Consider the following 19,042-nt stretch of genomic DNA (forward strand, 5'->3'; position numbering starts at 1 on the left):
CAAGGTACTATCCATCGGCCTTGCAGTAACACAGTTGCAATGAGACTTATGATTGAGTGCATTTGCAACCACATTTGCTTTACCAGGATGATAATGAACCTCTAGATCATAGTCCTTGATCAATTCCAACCATCTCCTCTGGCGCTTATTCAATTCAGACTGGGTAAAGATATATTTTAAGCTCTTGTGATCAGAATAAATATGACATGTATTGCCCAACAAATAGTGGTGCTAGATTTTAAGTGCATGAACAACAACAGCTAATTCCAAATTATGAGTAGGATAATGTTCCTCATGATGCTTAAGCTGCCTAGAAGCATAAGCGATAACCCGGCCTTCTTGCATTAATACACACCCAATACCAGTACTGGAGGCATCACAATAGACATCAAAGGGCTTCTCAATATCCAATTGAGCTAGAATAGGAGCAGTGGTCAAAAGCTTCTTCAAAGTTTGGAAAGCTTCCTCACATTTAGGTGACCAAACAAACTTAACATTATTCTTTAGTAGCTCAGTGATAGGTTTGGATATCTTGGAGAAGTCAGGGATGAAATGACGGTAATATCCCATGATTCCAAGGAAACTGCGAACTTGGTGGATAGTGGTTGGGGGTTTCCAATCAAGGATATCTCTCACTTTGCCAGGGTCAACAGCAACACCCTCAACAGACAAGATGTGGCCAAGAAATGGTACTTTATCAAGCCAGAACTCACACTTGCTAAATTTGGCATACAACTAGTTTTCTCTTAGGTGGCTTAGAACAATGCGTAAGTGTTCCGCATGTTTCTCTTTGTTTTTGGAGTAGACAAGGATATCATCAATAAAGACAACAACAAACTTGTCAAGCTCCGGCATACACAGAGTTCATTCGGTACATAAAGTGAGCTGGGGCATTGGTTAAACCAAAGGACATGACAAGATATTTATAAAGACCATATCGAGTTGTGAAAGCAATCTTAGGGATATCCTCAGGTCTGATTTTAATTTGATGGTACCCAAATCTGAGATCAATTTTGGAAAACACTTTAGCTCCCGCAAGTTGATAAAAAAGGATATCAATCCAAGGGAGAGGGTACTTATTTTTGATAGTCACCTCATTTAATGGACGATAATCAACACATAGCCTCAAAGTTTTGTCCTTATTTTTCACAAATATAGCAGGGCATCCCCATGGAGAGGAACTAGGTCTAATGAATCCTTTATCAAGCAGTTCTTACAACTAAGTCTTAAGTTCTGCTAACTCTTTTGGTGGCATTCTATATGCTCTTCTAGATATGGGAGCAGTACCAGGTTTCAACTCAATTACAAACTCCACATCTCTACCTAGAGGTAAACCAGGCAATTCATCTGGAAACACATCTAGAAATTCCCTCACTATAGGAATATCTTTCACTTCCTTCATAGTGGCTCCATAAAAATCTCTCAACTGCCCTCTTAGGAGTAGGTAGACGGATAAGCAGCTTAGAATTATTATCAGGTGAGTTCAACTATATAGTTCTATGCAGAGCATCAATGACAGCTCCACGCTGGCATAACCAATTCATGCCTAGGATCACATCTATGTCCTGACCCTTAAGAACAATTAGATTGGTAGGAAAGGTATGCCCAACAAGATCTATAGGTATCTAATATGCTATTTCCTTAGTAACTAGTCATCCACCAGGAGACTGCACACATAAACTATTCTCCACAGCCTCTATTGATAATTGATGCTTCATGACAAATGCTCTATTGATGAATGTATGTGATGCACCAAAATCAAATAATATAACTGCAGGTTGTTTGGCAACAGAAAACATACCCATCATAACAGGTTCACCTTCAGGAATTACTCTAGCCTAAATATAATGGACTCGACTTGACTTTGGACTAGGTCCCTTCTTTTGAGCATTCTGCTGATTATTCTGCTGCTGATTCATTGGCGGCCGTGGAGCATTGGCTTGCTTGGGCAGAGGACAATCTCTAGAAAAGTGCCCAATCTTACCACAATTGTAGCATGGGAAGTTATTATTCTATGGGTTATTGGGACGAACACCAGGGGTATTCGACTGGTGCGGATAAGAAAGAGAGGCAATAGGTTTAACAAATGACTACTGCTGGCTTTGCTGCTGAGGTGGACGATAGGGAGGATGATAAATAGGTCGGTAAACAACCCTTTGATGTTGACTGGTGCTACCAGAGGATGCCATGGACACATTCTTTCTCTTCTTAGCCTCCTTGTGCTGATGATTCTTTTCCTTAGTAGTGATTGCAGTACTGACAAGCTCATTATAAGTGGTTGTAGTACATGTAGTCAACATAGTCTGAAGCTAGCTATTGAGACCATGCATAAAGCATCGCTTCTTCTTGGCATCAGTGTTGACATGTTTTGGAGCATACTGAGACAAATAATGAAACTTGCCCACATATTCGATAACACTTTTTCCCCCTTGTTGTAGTTTCAAAAACTCCTCAAGCTTCATCTCCATAATGTCATCCAGGATATGGTGTTCCCAAAAAGCATCATGGAATTCCTCCCAAGGAACCTGATGTCCCTCTGGCTATGTAGCAAGGTAGCTTGCCCACCAGGTGCCTATAGGTCCCTAGAGTTGTTGTGCATCAAACAAAGTCTTTTGGTTCCCATTACAACGAATAAGCCCAAACTTTTGCTCTATAGTTTTGATCCAGTCATCCACTTCAAGTGGTTCATTTGCCTTGGTGAAGATGGGCGGTTGAGTTTTTAGAAAGTCACCATAGGTATTGTTTCCTTCAGGATCACGGCGACCATGCGGACTAGGTGCCATATTCTGAGCCATAGCCTAAAGGATTCAAGTATTGTCGGCACTCGTGTTGATTAGGTGAGCAATGGCTTTAGTCAAGGTTGGTGCAGGAGGTGGATTTGGCATGTTAGCGCCACCCTACAAAGTGTTAGGAATATCGGTATTGATAGAGCAGGTCCTCATCATTCTGTAAGATCAAGAACCATAATCAGTCACTAGATTTCTATAGGGAGATGAGGACAGTATAGACAGACAAAGGAGGGTAGCATGAATAGGTTTGATGATATACTTAACCCAAACCAACTGTAACTGGGGAGGTGTGCAGTGTATTATCAATGACATGATGCATGAACGATCCCTACGTTTAACAGAACAACCTCACCAAAACAAAACGACAAGAACATACATGATGGCACATACATATGAGTCACTTTTACTATTATAAGGTCGCTCAACACTCTCTTACTCGCAAGTTAGTGTACCTATAGAAAATCATTGCATCATAGCCCACCCAACATACAAAACCACTTGATATATAAGTGGCGCCCATGTGATTAATGTTGCATGGACAACGCTGCATACGTGACTAGCATGTATTCACTTCCTGTACCTTTGCTTTATGAGACATGCATGGGTAAACACACCCCCGCTGTGCGACCATGACCATAATTGAATGGTAGATGCTTACACCCTATATGTTGCCATACAGAATGTCCTCAAGTAGGTCACTTCTTAAGGGAAGCGTCCGGATTCACATCACAGACAAGAGGGATACATCTCCACATCATGCAACCGATGCCAGGAATCACATCTCTGGAGGGAGGGCTGCATCTCCACATCATGCAGCCGATGTTACTTACCTTAACATAGGTGCATCGTTACATAATAGTAGGTTGAAATGTAAATAACGCAAAATGTAAACCCTTCCCATACATAACTGTTTTGAGTTAGTTTACATAGGTGCCATTATTTACATAACCTCTCACTCACAAACTCATAATTTAACATAGAATGGCCAGCGCACTCATTTTACACATAGGGCGATAAAAAAACATGATATCCCCACTCTGACATAATTCCTAAGCATAAGGTAAGTAACAAGCATTATTTTCATCAAACTCGAAAACTATTTTTGTTTTGTTCTTTTGAAGTTCTTCAAAAGTAATACTAGCAATAATCTCTGTAATAATGCTCTAGTACCAGCTATGGTAGAACTGCCCGAGTTATGATGATTCACACACACTTATCATTTTCTTAAAGACTTCTGACCATTATGCGTGGGACTCACACAACTCCAGTAGTCTGTCGGGCGTCCTCGGAGATCCCAAATCATCCACTTTTCACATCTGATTAGGATCATTACAGATGACATTGCAGTATTACAATAGTTGATACAAATATATTACATCAGAGTTAAAGAGCAGAAGTATTACAAACCATAAGTTTACAAACCATTTATTTAAGTTTTACAAACCATAAGTTTTTGCCTTCTCAAATCAAGTAGGGTAGCATGACTAACACAACTTTATTCATAACATGAAAGTATGATCTTGCCAAAGGATGAGAGTACAACACATCTACTGCTGGCTATCATCTTCCAGAACCGACATACAACAGGGACAAAAGCCTACCTGCTGTTGGGGTTCACCTACAACAGGGGTTAACAAACCCTAAGTACTGAATTATACTCCATAAGACTTACCCGACAAAAAGAAAAGACTCCAAGGGTATCCAAGCTCAAGGGATTTGAGGTAAGGTCTTAGCAAGAATCAAGATTATCATTTGTGGAAAAGCTTACTAAAGTGGATCCTTACTTTCAACATTTTAGTTTAACGTTAATTTCATTATTAGTATCCAATTTGCACCTATTCTACATCAATCACCTTTTTAACCAACACATCTCATGTTCATAAGTATCATAGTTTCATTGATAACTACGATGTACGGTCCAAGGGTCGAGTCTTCTTCTCTGAGAAGCAGTGGCAATTCGAATTGATTAAAGCCTAGCTGGGGATTCCTTACCACACGACATATCCAAGTCCTAGACCTACATATATCAACCTTCACTTGGATCCTCTAAAACTGGAATGGGTTCACGCCACCTGAGAGCACAGTAGTCCACCGCCCTACCCTATTCTAGTAGGGTGGGTACACACTACTCTCACCATCTCTCCACTCCTAGTGCGTGGTTGTCCTTTCCCATAATGGAATAGCCGAGATATTAGGCTTACCGGAGTATGTGGCGAGTACTACAAAGTCTCAACCACACATAGGCCTACAACAAATGGTCCTTAACCAATACAGGCGGGGCACTATGTCAAGACTCCATTCTTGACAAAAGCAAAGAGTTCGCCCAATCTCAAATTAAATTCATGATCATCATTAAACCTTAGGGCCATCCCTGAGTATAAAATCATATCTTAACTCATTACTCAACTTTTATCAACTAAGCATGGCTAAGCATCATTTAGGTGGGTAAGGTTTGATGGTAGCTGTGGGAAGACGAGAAGATGAGCTCAGCGACTGGTTGGGCGACTTAAGGATGTGGGCGAAGCTTTAGGGCATCCAGCTCCTACTTGCGAAGCATATAGGCAAAGCAGCTATGTGTTGGTGCACGAGGAGGTGGTGCAACCATTCAGTGGTGGTGGCAAGTAGGCAGGTAGAGTGCTGTCGGCGACGTGTACTGTAGCACTGATAGCCCTTCTTCTGCCTCCATTTTCTCCATATTCCAAATGGAAACTTGATTGGCTCGAAAAACAAAAGTTGTTCATCTTGCTTTGATCTTCAACTTTGCTTTAAGCAAGAACATCTAATTCTAATAGGATAAGGAGATCTAACCTAAGAAAGGGAGGAAGATTGAAACTGAAATGGGAAGTTTCAGTTTTAGCAGTTAGGGTTTTGAAAAACAGTTAGATTAGCCTTTTGGGTGAATTAATTGGTGATTATCTAGTTGTCAAATAATTCAACCAATAACATAGTTTCAAAATACAAACTCCATGCTTTGGAATGGTACCAAGGTTGCACCAAGTTTATTCATGAAAATTGTTTATTTAAAATCCCAAACATTGAACTTGTTTACCATTTTCAAGAGTTATTCAGAAATGGCTAAGTGCTAAAAATAGTGCTAAATTCAAATTTGGAACTTAAGTTTGAACATGTTTAACTTAATTTCATACCCCAACTTTAGTATTATGAGGAAGAACACACTTGGTACTTGAATATTTATATTAACATATTTTCAAGTGTTTAAGAAACATTCAAACCATAAATTCTTAAAACACCTTAATTGATGTTATTGTTACCATTTTATGCATCATACAAAACACATCAAGTGCAACATATGATTGCCTTACTTAAAACATGAAATGCTTTTGTACTATGATGCTTGATGATTATGATTAGGGTTTTATTAGATTCTTAACACCTAGGCTGTTACAATAATCCATATGGAGTCATGTCCATTTGGTGTCTTGGGCAATCCCACTATGAAATCCATGCTGATTTCATCCCATTTCCACACTAGGATGTGCAATGGCTGAAGTAGTCATGTGGGCCATTGATGTTATGCCTTAACTCATCTACAAGTATCATATTGGGCGACATATTCTGCAATATCTCCTTTCATTCTAGTACACCAGTATCTTTGCTTGAGGTCCATGTACATCTTGGTTGATCCTGGGTGGATAGAGTATGCTGAATGGTGTGCTTCATCTAGTATTAATCTTTAGAGTGCTTCATCCTTTGGTACGCATATCCGATCTTCGTACCATAACTTCCCTTGTTTGTCGACTCTGAATCCTGGGAGTTCCTTCTTACTACTTTTCTCCTTGAATTGTTGTATTTCTTCATCCTTGTCTTGGGCTTGCTTTGTCTAACCTTCCAAGGTGGATTGTATCTATAGGACATTTAGGATACCTTATGGTACAATTTGTAGATTCAGTTGGTGAACTTGTTGTGCTAACTCTGGTCTTCAGTTTAAAGTCATCATGTGGTGACAATACGCTTTCCTACTTAATACGTCTGCAACTACATTGGCTTTTCCTGGGTGATGTTGTACACTTAGGTCATAATCCCTGATTAGTTCCAACCATCTTCTCTGTCATAGGTTGAAATCTGGCTGGGTGAAAATAAACTTCAAACTCTTGTGGTCTATAAATATCTCAATTTTTTATTTCCGATGAGGTAGTGTCTCCAAATCTTTAATGCGTGCACTACGACTGCTAGTTCCAAATCATGTGTTAGGTTGTTTTCCTCATGTTTCTTCAGTTGTCAGGAGGCGTAGGCAACTACTTTATCATCTTGCATTAGGATGCATCCTAATCCTTGCCGAGAGGCATCACAATATACTATAAAGCTTTAGTGTATGTCTGGTAGTGTGAGTATTGGGGCTATGGTTAACCAGGTCTTCAACTCTTAGAAACTCTTCTCACATGCTTCAGTCCACTTGAATTCCTTTCCTTTCTACATTAGAGCGGTCATGGGTCTTGCAATCTTCAAAAATCCTTCAATAAATCTTTGGTAGTAGGCTGCTAGTCCTAGAAAACTATGAGCTTCTGTCACATTCATCTCTGGGTCTACCTATACTCCTTTAGCGGTGATGATATGTCCTAGAAAGGTGACTTCTTGTAACCAAAATTCACATTTGCTGAACTTGGCGTATAGCTCATGTGCTCGTAGCTTGTTCAGTATTACTCTCAAATGTTGTTCATGTTCTTCAGCACTTCTTGAATAGATAAGAATGTTGTCGATGAACACAACTACAAATTTATCCAATTCTTCCATGAATACTTTGTTCATCATATTCATGAAATATGCTAGGGCATTGGTTAGTCCAAACGACATTACAGTGAACTTATATTGCCCATAGCGTGTCACAAACGCGGTCTTTGGAAAATCACTGAGCCGAATCTTTAGCTGATAGTAGCCTAATCTCAGATCTATCTTGGAAAAATACTTGGCATCTTTTAGTTGATCGAATAGGTCATCAATTCTTGGTAGAGGGTACATGTTCCTAATGGTGGCTTCGTTGAGTGACCGATAGTCAATACACATTCTGAGACTGCCATCTTTGTTCTTCATGAACAAAACTGGTGATCCCCAAGGGGATGAGCTTGGTCTGATGTATCCTTTCTCTTATAGCTCTCGTAATTGTTTCTTCAATTCTTCCAACTCATTGGCTGCCATTCAGTAGGGTCTCTTTGCAATGGGTGTAGTTCCGGGGATTAGATCGATTATAAACTCCAAGTCTCTATCAGGTGGCATTCTGGGTAACTCTTTAGGGAACACATCGAGGTATTCACATACGACTGACACTTCTTCAATGCTTGTTGCCTGTATACTACAAACCATTGGTTCTGCTTTGGGAGCTTGAGGGTGACATTCTACCTTTAATCCTTCATGATTCGTTAGGGTTACTATTCTATCGCTGTAGGATATAGTGCCATGGTGTTTTTAACCAATCCATTCCTAGTATTATATCCAAACCTTATGTATTAAGTACTACTAAATTTGCTTAAAATTCTACTCCATCTATCATTATCTTCACTCGAGGGCATTTGAGGGTGCATTTGAGTATAGCTCTAGGTGTTCGAATCAAGAGAGGGGTGGGGAGTAACATGGTTCTTAAACTATTTCTAAGCACAAAATAAGCAGAAACAAACGAATGCGAAGCACCGAAATCAAACAATATGGTTGCAAGATTGGAGTTTACTAGAAACTCACTATATAGGACATTAGGTGCTTCCTGTACTTCCTCTGCACTAACGTGGTTCACACGGCCTTGCCCAAAATTCAGGGCATTCCTTCTAGGTGGTCTAGAGTTCTGAGGTGTTGTGTGTCCAGTTCCTGAGGTAGATGTCTTATTGCTGGCTATAGACTAAGCAGGGGCAGCATTTGCGGCCTTAAGAGGGCATTAGGCTACACGGTGTCCTAGTTGTCAGCATCCAAAATAGGTCTCCATTGTTGTATTATTGGTACTCTTAGGCTAGTTGTTGTTGTTGTTGCTATTGTTGTTGTTCTTGTAGTTGGATGTGTCTATGAAGTGTTGGGTTTGAATGTCCTATACTGCATGGTCGGCTGGTACCTTGTGGGTGTAGTGTTGTTGGTGCGGACTCATTGTGTCCTTTCTTGTTGGCAAGCGCGTTGTATCAGGAATTTGCGCTTCCATTCTCCTTCACCTCTGACACGTTCTTCTTCTAATAGGATTGTGCGATTCATTAGTGTGTTAAAGTCGGGGTAGATGTGAGTGACCATTTGTTCTCTTAGGGATGCATTGAATCCTCTCCTAAAACACTTCTACTTCTTCTTGTCTAAGTTAACATCTTCTAGTGGATAACCTGCTAGCTTCATAAACTTTCTGATGTACTGATTTACTGTCATTGGGCCTTGTCTTAGGGAACGAAATTCTTCTTCTTTTATCTCCATCATTCCTTCGGGGATGTGATATTCACAAAATTTCTCCATGAACTCTTGCCATGTGATAGCTTCTGGCTCATTAGTTGCATCTTGGTAGTTTTCCCACCATTCACTAGCGGCTCCTACCAGTTGGTAGGTGGCTAGAACAACTTTCTCTTCATCGGTGGCTCATACTGCATTTAATTTCTTGTTGATTGTACATAACCAATCATCTACTAACAATGGGTCATCTTCTGCACTATCAAAGGTTGGTGGTTGAAGTCTCATAAATGCTGCCATTTTTCCCTATCCATTACCATTATCCTGTCTTCTTGCCAGATTTTCCAATAACCTTGTCTGTCGATCTATCACTTCTGCCAATGTTGGCGGGGGTGGCGGGGGTTCCTACCCCTGCACTAGGTCATTTTCAACATTTTTCTCAACTTCTTCTTCACCTTCTTCATGTACTTCTTCTACAATTGGGTTATTATCCTCTAGTGGTTGCTCATGCCCATGCCTACGATTATGATTTTTATGATTGCCTTTGTTCTACCTACCTCTAGGTTGTGGTGCAACTAGCTCTTCTTCCTCATAAACCTACCTTTTGGTGGCCCTTTCATGGCAATCCCAAATCCTATTGAACCTCCTTTCCATCAGTTGCCATGGGGCGGCAAGGATGAGAAGACATCCTTTAGGATTTGGGCGCAAGAAAATAAAATAACAAGCAAACAAAGACTCACAAGCATAAACAAACACACAATACATATCACACGAACAGTCATATATATATATGATACAAGGGTGCATCATACAACAACTGCTAGAGTGATTACTATGTGACTACTCGTAGTTCTAATGACATCGAAGCAATACTAGGCGTACTACCACTACTCGAAATACTAGACATTATCACTAGTCACTAGACACTACTACTAGCTACTAGACACTACTATAGTTCTCATTATTTATTTTACAAGAATTGTATCTCGCGGAGTTCCCATCATGAGGTCCACATGCATGCCCCTTAGCATCTAGTCCTGAAAGAACTTGAGAGGGTTCAATGGTATTTGCATCCCTAGCGGTTTTCTTGCTGTTGTGGGTGGTTGATTCTTTAGTAGGCTCTCCTCCTTTTCCTTGCCTTTGGGCGCTCAAGGGCCTTCTGTAGCTCTTACTTGCATTATTCCTTTTCTTCTCTCATGGTTGGTAGCTGTGAGTTTAGCATGAGTAGCTCCATCCTTAGTGCTTGCACTTCAGCTTCTACTTCCTTGAGTTTGGTGTTCTTTATCTTCAACTCTATTTCCTGGTTCTCATAGAGAGTGTCGAGGGCATGTGGGTACTTGGCTGTAGTCATGAGAGGGCACTCTAGCACATGTGGCTTCGCCTTTTCCATTGCCTTAATCATCTTACGCAAAACAAGAGAAGTCTGATCCATCAATGGAAAGAACTTTGCATGAGTGTTGTTGACTTCTGCTTCATACTCCTGACAAATGTTCATGAGAGCCCGGTGTGCTGCAATCTAACACGTGTCCCATAATTCTCTTCCACAGGCTAGGATGCATCTGACCTTGAACTCAGTGTTTGTTGGATGCTCGGTGATATGTGTTGATGGTCGTTAACACCAATTATAAACTATCAACATAACTTGCATATATACTTAATTCCATCACCAAACATAGTTATAGGGTTTGATTCTAACAAGTTCCATGAGTTTTAGTGCTCTCACTTGTCTCGCAGGATATTTATTTTTTCACAAAACAAAATTATCTCAAATGGTGAATTGGAGTGCACCACTGCGAAGAGCTTGTCGAGCTAATCAAAATGGATATATTATTTGCTATATTTGGAGCTCAGAATGAAAAGATATAAATTTTGCAAATAAAAGAAAAACTCCATATCATGAGCTGCGGGATTAATTGGGCCCAATTTTGAATTTGGCCCATAAAGGCCATGTGCATTTTAATGAAATGTGGTGGAAAGTTTAGGACCAATAAGACTAACTAAGAGGGGGAGGGTGCCAGTCACCCCATATATAGCAGCTCCTACCCCCCTCCCTAGAGCCATCCTGAAACCCTAATTCATATCCTCATCTTAGGATAAGGCTATCAAGAGAAGATTAGTCCTCTATAGGATCTAGTCTTGTAAAAAAGTATTGAGTTAGAGAGTGAGGGAAGAGTATGGAGGAAGTACCGACCTATTGGTGCTACCTCTACAGCTTGTACTTTGGTGGATCTAGGCTTCTCTAAGTCTACATCAGAGATACTTCTGGTAATTGATTTTTATTTAAGGTAAGTTTTGTTCTCTTTTGTTCATAGGTTCCTAGTTCTTTTGAGTGCTCTAGTCCTTGTTAGGCCTCTAGATTAGAGTAGTAATCGTTAGCATAAGCATGGTGTTTAGGCTATTGGCTACCTGTGTTTGCTCCCTGCTTCTTGGTTGTGTGGTAGCAGCGGGAGGTGATAGCCTTGTCTATCCTTTGTAGTCCACGCCGACTTGAGCAGGTTCTTAAATTAGTAGAACCATAGTTGTGTGGGTAGAGTTATCTATTGGTGGTGTTTTACCGTCTAAGTGGTGTCCCAAAGTGAACATTAGAATCATAAGCCTTGCTTTGCATAGGGTCATAACCATAGGAATCCTCTCTACTCATATCTTAAACCTTGATTGCTATCCCTGGAAAAACTAGTGTTTAGATGACATACACGTATTTCCCTATGGTTACGATACTCGATAATACTCTAGGTGAAAACTACTTCGATACCCATGCGCTTATAGATTTTGTCTCTGTGTGCCTCCACAGGTGTCAACAAGTTTTTTGGCGCCGTTGCCGAGGAAATGATTGTTCTGATTTCATCAAACTAGGTTTGTCCTTGTATCTTTTATTTTAGTTCTTTTTAAGCATGGATAACAACACGCCTATCAATCAATTCACTGCTCCCATGGGCGCACAACTAGAGTCACCGGAATCATCGAAACCCATCCTTACACATGGCTATGAGTTGTGTCCATCTTTAATAAGAATGGTCTAGGAATAATCGTTCTCAGGAGAAGGTGATGAAAACCCATATACTCACCTACTATAACACCCTAGTGTTATGCTTGGCATTTGGCACCTATATTTTATGAGCACAAGCATCATCCAAGCATTCATGAACATGAGTATATGAAATTTCATTTCATTCTTTATACATTATCACATGTGATGTTGATTATATATATGCATATGCTTGTAATCATGTATGACCAATGTATGAAATGGTTGTGAGGTCATGAAAACACCTTAGACACATCTAGAATGGTAATTGGAACAATGTTTATATTCATGTCAGACCAAATTTGCTTCTAAGTGTTGGTTTCATTTGAAATGCCATTTTCATGATGCTAGTTTGACTAAAGTTGAACAGTAGTTTAGAGTGTTTGCATGGCTGTGTGACCTAAATAAAAGTTGTAGTTCTTATCATCAGTAACAAACTTTATTTAAGGGCCATAAGCTAATTCAGTGCCTAACTTAGTCAAATAGAGCTCCCAAGTATCAACAAAATGCTATTTTCAAAACTTGAAATTTCGCTGTCTTTCACTGAGTTTTAGTTTCAATGTAGTCTACTTTGGAACATTGTAGTTTGAAAACCATTGCGAATTAGACAAAACTCCTTTAAGCAATATTGAAGTACCCACGTAGCTCTACAATTTTTATTAAGGAAGTTTTTGCTAAATCACCATTGATTAGGAGGACTGATCGCTTAAACTTGCTTCGTTAGTTGGGTTCAAAGGTATCTGAACTGGCGTCGCGTGCGCATCGTGGCAGACTGTTTTTAGGCCATGACCACCATGTGGAGGCAGTCCACTGGTGTTAGACCTGTGCGTTAGGCCGGGGCGGGCAGCAAAATCATGCGACACTGCTGCTCTCTCTCACTCACGCTCATTCACTCTGCCTCGCCTTGCTTTTGCTCTCGCCGCGCCCGAGCAAAACCGTAGCGCCGCCATCATCGCCGCCACTAAGCCATTGTCCGATTGCTCGCACTCACCACTTGGCCATCACCTCCTCCACCTCATCAACCACCCATTGCCTTAACCCAAGCCAATGTAAAAGCCTACGGGCTGTCGCCGTCATCGCGCCATCGCTGAGAGCATCGCCGCCATACACGCTGCCATGGTTGTGCATGCCTAGTTTTCTTTCTCGTGCGCTTCTAGACGTTGGGTTAGGTTAGAGCTAGGTCTAACTTGAGGCAAGAGCCTAAGGCCAATGTCAACCTCATCAGAGCGGAACGCCGCTGTCCTGACATTGCGCTTGCACCACCGTGCCGCCATGCACGTGGCCAAGCTTCACCACCGCTCCACCTTGACCTAATCCACGCCATAGAGCTTCACTAGGGTTTGTAGATGCCATAGCCATGCTCGCCTAACCATGCCATCACCGGGGATGACCGGAGCACCACCATGCGCCGCTGTCGAGCTGCCATGGTCACCGACGAGCTAGCTTCGATGATCCTTTGAGCAAACTGAGGGTACCTATAGATGCGGAATAGGATGGAGAACACATTGGTGATGACCTCGTCGCCGGTGACCTCGTCATTGGCGAGCTTTACATCGGTCAAGCCGGTGCTCTGCTTTGTCTCTCTGTCATGTGGGGTCAAGTTGACCGTGGGGCCTAGTCATCAGTCGCAGCGGGGTATATACACCGGGTGCACCTAGCTGTAGCGCCCAATTTGAAATTTGATTTCTTTATTAATTTTTCACAGATTTAGTTATAAACTTCAAAAAATCATATTATGAGCTAGGAGTGTCCAAATGGGGTGAACCAAATTTTGTTGCATTCATCATGAAGTTTACTATTTGATAACAATATGAAATCTAGTGTTTGGTGTATTTTTCTAGGAGAAATAAATTGAGAAAAATAAGTGCTTTTAAAATAGTTTCTATCTTGTAAATTGCATAACTTGAGCTAGGAAGGTGATAAAATTGTGGTTCCAATTTTACTGACCTTGTGTGGACATGATCTAGCTAGGAAAAATATTAAACCTACAGTAAGCATACTTGTAATATGGTACTCCTATTTAATCTTAATTAATTGCTAGATTCTAGTGAAATTAATTGGGGTAAAAATACATAACATATGATTATACAAATTTTTACACGGTATTATCATGCTAGGAGGAAATTATGAAAAATATGAAATATGTTGCTTGACACTTTTTACTATACTAAACTATTTTTGCTAAAAATAAGCATATGTAACTTGTAATTTTAGTAGAGGTAGCTACACTTATCCAAATGGTATGAAATTTGTACAGTAGACTATTAGGGTCATTTGTAGATAATGTAATTTTCTCAGAATTTATTAAGCACTAGAAATAATTATCCTTTAAATCACCTTATTATATAAGGAAGTTGATAAATGAATATAAATAAATTAGTTATGTTTAACCATGATGTTTTCTGTGGTGTTTATGATGCATATCATCTGTTGATGTTATTAGTTAGGCTTAGAAGTAATTGGTTGTATGCAACTAGTTAATTATTGTTTTATAATTCAACTAGATGGCTAGATGTATAGTTGGATACTGAAGCACGATTGGCTATATTTGCTATCGTGGAAAAGAACCATGGGGTAATGTAAATAGAGGCTGGGAGGAGTCTATGCGTAGGTTGACCCATGTGATTCCATCTATGCCAATTAAGGACCGTACTATTGTTTGCACTTTTATCGAGATTAAAAGCATACCTCTCACTTAGCTGGCCGGATAACTTGTTCTGACCACGAAGCCGAGTAGCTCAACTCAGGTAGTAAGGATATGCACACTCTGGATGGTAGTAAGGATGTGCGGGGAGCCAGACGTGAGCCCAAGGGTAGGCCAAGCCTGAATGTCCTGACAACTAGTTGTCCCTAATTGTGCGGCGCTGGGCGAACCCGCAAAATGTGGACCTAAGTTGTACCAAAGGTAACCTAAACTCATCGTTGATCTAGTCTACCTAGGTTTATGGTAGGAATAAATTCCTAGCTGGTTGAAATTGATTCGAATCGCCGTATCTCCTAGATAGTGAGAAACTTGGTTAGCTCCAACATCATAGTAACTGTGTTATGGAATATGATGGTTCGGATGAACATGGAATTATTATACCGGCTATGGTTACTATTGTTATGCTACTAAATGATATACCACATGTTTGGCACATGTTAGTTGCTAATCTAGAGATGAATAGCTATAATTAACTTGATGACTAAATTATAAATGTATAGCTGAATTAGTCATTTTTATGTAAAATGTTGTCAAGCTAGCTTCACTTATAAAGCCTTGCATAATCCTTGGAGTCACTTTATTTTTTGTTTACGATGGGTAAGTCAAGCTGAGTACCTTCTCATACTTAGGGTTTTATTCCCATTGTTGCAGATGGTACAATTTATCATGGCTATTGCAAGAACTGCTTTTGTCCCACCATGAACGAGGAGTAATCCCTAGCCAGGCATCTCTTATTAATCCCTCCCATATGCTTTTGTGGAAGTATGATCGTGGGCTGGCACCATATTTAAACAATGTTGCAGATGTTGGTTTTAAACTTTTAATTTGCTTCCGCTACTATCTTACCTGAACATGGTTTGTAATAATCTTAATTCGTACTCTGATGGATGAATTGTATTTGTAAACTTTATGTAACATGTGACATGTATGTTGAATGATGTACGATCTTGGTTGTATGTTGGTTGAATCGAAACCATTCGATAGACTACCAGGTTTATATGGGCTCAAGTATGACAGTGCGGCTGCTTGCGGGCTGCCATTGTACTTGCGCTCTTATAAATTGGTCGGTTCTGCTACAGCTGGTATCAGAGCAAGATTCAACATTAATTGCCACATGTGTATTTAAAACAAAGGTTTTTGTTTTCCAAAACCAGTTTGTAGCAACTTATAGCTATATATATAGGTGTTTAAAACCTAGAGTTTGAATCTAAAGTGTGCTAGTGATCACTTTCCTTTATGCCCAGTTAAGGACTTCATGTGGCTAATTAAGTACTAACTTGGGGGTTTTCAATTTCATTGTCCATACGACGTGCTATTGTATGGATGTCATTCGCTTGAGTGGTAATGTATGGATCAAATGCCTCTATGCCCAAGGTAAGATGCCACTCATCATCATAGTGGCATAACCGCAAGATGTGAGTGTACGGTCTATGAGGAAAGTTAGCTTTGATACTGAGGTATATATATGTCTAATATATATACGGAGGTATTTAATTGTGGGTTAGCTTTGATTGGCTATATATGCATATTTATATGTATATATAGGGCGTATTTACTCTTGGGTAGCTTTGATACAGAAGTGTATATATATGGGTATATATATGGAAGTATTTAGCTTGCAACCTAGAGCCCAGATTTACATTCTGCATATATAATTGTGGGGTTGGACTGAAATGAAATTCTTGTGCAGGTACACTAACAGCAAAACATGTAGCTCGACTAGTTATGTTATATATGAGAGAATGCTTGTATGCCACCATGTATGATGTTCAAATTTTTACATTTTCCTAAGTTTGTGAGGACGTACGGAACGTGCATGCATCATGATAAATCATTCATTACATACTTCTATTGTTCCTCCCCTTATAAGTTTCTTATTTGATTAAGTAACTCTTATCCATTATGACATTATCTCATGTGAGTTGTACCATGTTGTTGGTATAGATGGCAGCACCAGCTAGAAGAGAGAATTTCATGTTGATGTTTGGTACCCCTGCCCTACTTTGGAGAGTCTTGCATTATGTGGGGTATTACGAACCGCCCCACTATTACAGGAATGAAGTATACCTAGAGGGACCACCATGGTACGAGGTGCAGCTAACCATACTAGCTCGTAACCAAGCACTGTTCTAGCAGGAGTGGAGGGTAGAATCTGAAGGAAGAACTCCTTGGAAGCTGCCTAAGTAGTGGCTTTTGAGGTGCTGAGTTAGATATGTCAGCGGCACAGAGATGAGCTTACCGGCAGTGCTGCTGGTACTTTTCCTCAGGTGCATCCATCTATAGTAGTTTGGACACAGTGCAACAGCATTGCGTTGATCCAAGACCAGGATGAGTGGGCATATAGCTCTAGTCCTGCTATGAGTGCAATGTTTGCAGTGATGAAGATGTTCTATACTCGTTAGGATACCTAGGACTTCTGGTAGGAGTCCTATACCACTTGCATGGATAGGCTTATGGGAGCCAAACTGTGTAGCGTAAGCTGAGGAAGCATGTGCATAAGCACAAAAAGGCAACAAGTGAGGCTCAATGGGAAACTGATTAGGCATATGTAGCATTGGGAAATCACCACACCCAAATGGAGCAAGTTGATTAGCAGAGAGCTACCGCCCAAGAGGCAAGAGCAGTTGATTAGGCAGTGCTAGCAGGACTACGGGAGCAACAAGAGGCCACTCGCACTGAGGCACTCATAGCTACGCGCCAGCGAATCCAAGCAAACAACCGTGTGGCCCTAGCAGAAGCAGCAAGAAATAGAGCCAAAGCCCTAACTGTGCAGTAGGACCGTGTCGAGATCGATTTGCGCCAGCAGCTTGCATAGACCTAGAATGTGGTGGTTGATCTTTAGCATGAGGTGCATTTTCTAAACAACCAACTACACCCAATCCTAGATGAGGAAGAAGAAGATCCAAAGATGTTAGTTGAAGATGATGGTTGGGAGGAAGAAGAAGTGGATCTAGAGGATAGGACGATGCTATCTCCGACCTCGACAGCGAGCACGCTAAAGATTAGAGTCACCTAGTGACTAGTTAAAGCGCTAGATGTATCCCTATTATTCATGTAATGGACTTGTAGCTTGAAGTTCGATATTTGTGATTTAACTTTGGTGTAATATTGGCATTTTGCATGTCGTTTCACTATGGGTTGAACTTTAATGAAAATCCCAGTTTTGTTTTACTAGTGAAATATGCCATGCATGTTAATGCGTTGCGAGCATGATAAGTGATCTAATTGGTGATGTCATGTTACAAGAATGAATTATTATACCTCTGTTTTATTGTATGAATTTAAGATTCACTCCAGTAATTTTAGTTTGGCATGATTACACAATTCATCTGCAATCTCCTGACATCATCCAATAATCACTTATTGTTGCAACTTTGCAGATGACTCGCACTCGCGCTGGGGTAGGCACCAGCCAGGGGGACAATGACGGTGACTTACCACCACCGCCTTCACCATCTGCAAATGAATTCTTCGCACATTTCTTAGGTAATCATAGAGCAATGGAGGATACATTGTGCCTCATTACGTAGAACACCACTCATGCCCGTCAGCAACATCAAGCGCCTAAGCCAAATAAATTCAGCTGTTTTAAGGATTTCCAAGACACCAAGCCTCTTATCTTCAAAGAGGCTGAAGAACCACTCCAGGCAAATGAATGGCTTAACATGATAGAGCAGAAGTTCCATCTATTGAGGGTTACTAAGCATTTGAAGGTGGAATATGCATCGCATCAACTACAGGGATCGGAACAATGATATACGTGATAGATTAGGGGTAGCACCAATTGAAGAAAAGCTTGTCCAACACCGGTTGAGATGGTTTGGACATGTCTAACGGAGACCTATAGAGGCACCAGTGCGTAGTGGAATCCTAAGCCAGGATAGTAACATGAAGAGAGGCAGAGGAAGACCAAAGTTGACTTGGGTAGAGGCAATAAAAGGAGACTTGAAATGATGGAATATACCCAAAGACTTAGCCTTAGATAGGAGTGCTTGGAAAATAGCTATTCATGTGCCTAAACCTTGATTGCTTCTTTTGGGTTTCAACTCTAGCCTACCCCAAATTGTTTGGGACTTAAAGGTTTTGTTGTTGTTGTTAGTGCCAAGTACGACACCTATCTCAAGACAACCCTATCGGATGCCACCAAATGAGTTAGTTGAA

Source organism: Miscanthus floridulus, chromosome 8 (assembly GCF_019320115.1).
Source record: "Miscanthus floridulus cultivar M001 chromosome 8, ASM1932011v1, whole genome shotgun sequence".
NCBI lineage: Eukaryota > Viridiplantae > Streptophyta > Magnoliopsida > Poales > Poaceae > Miscanthus > Miscanthus floridulus.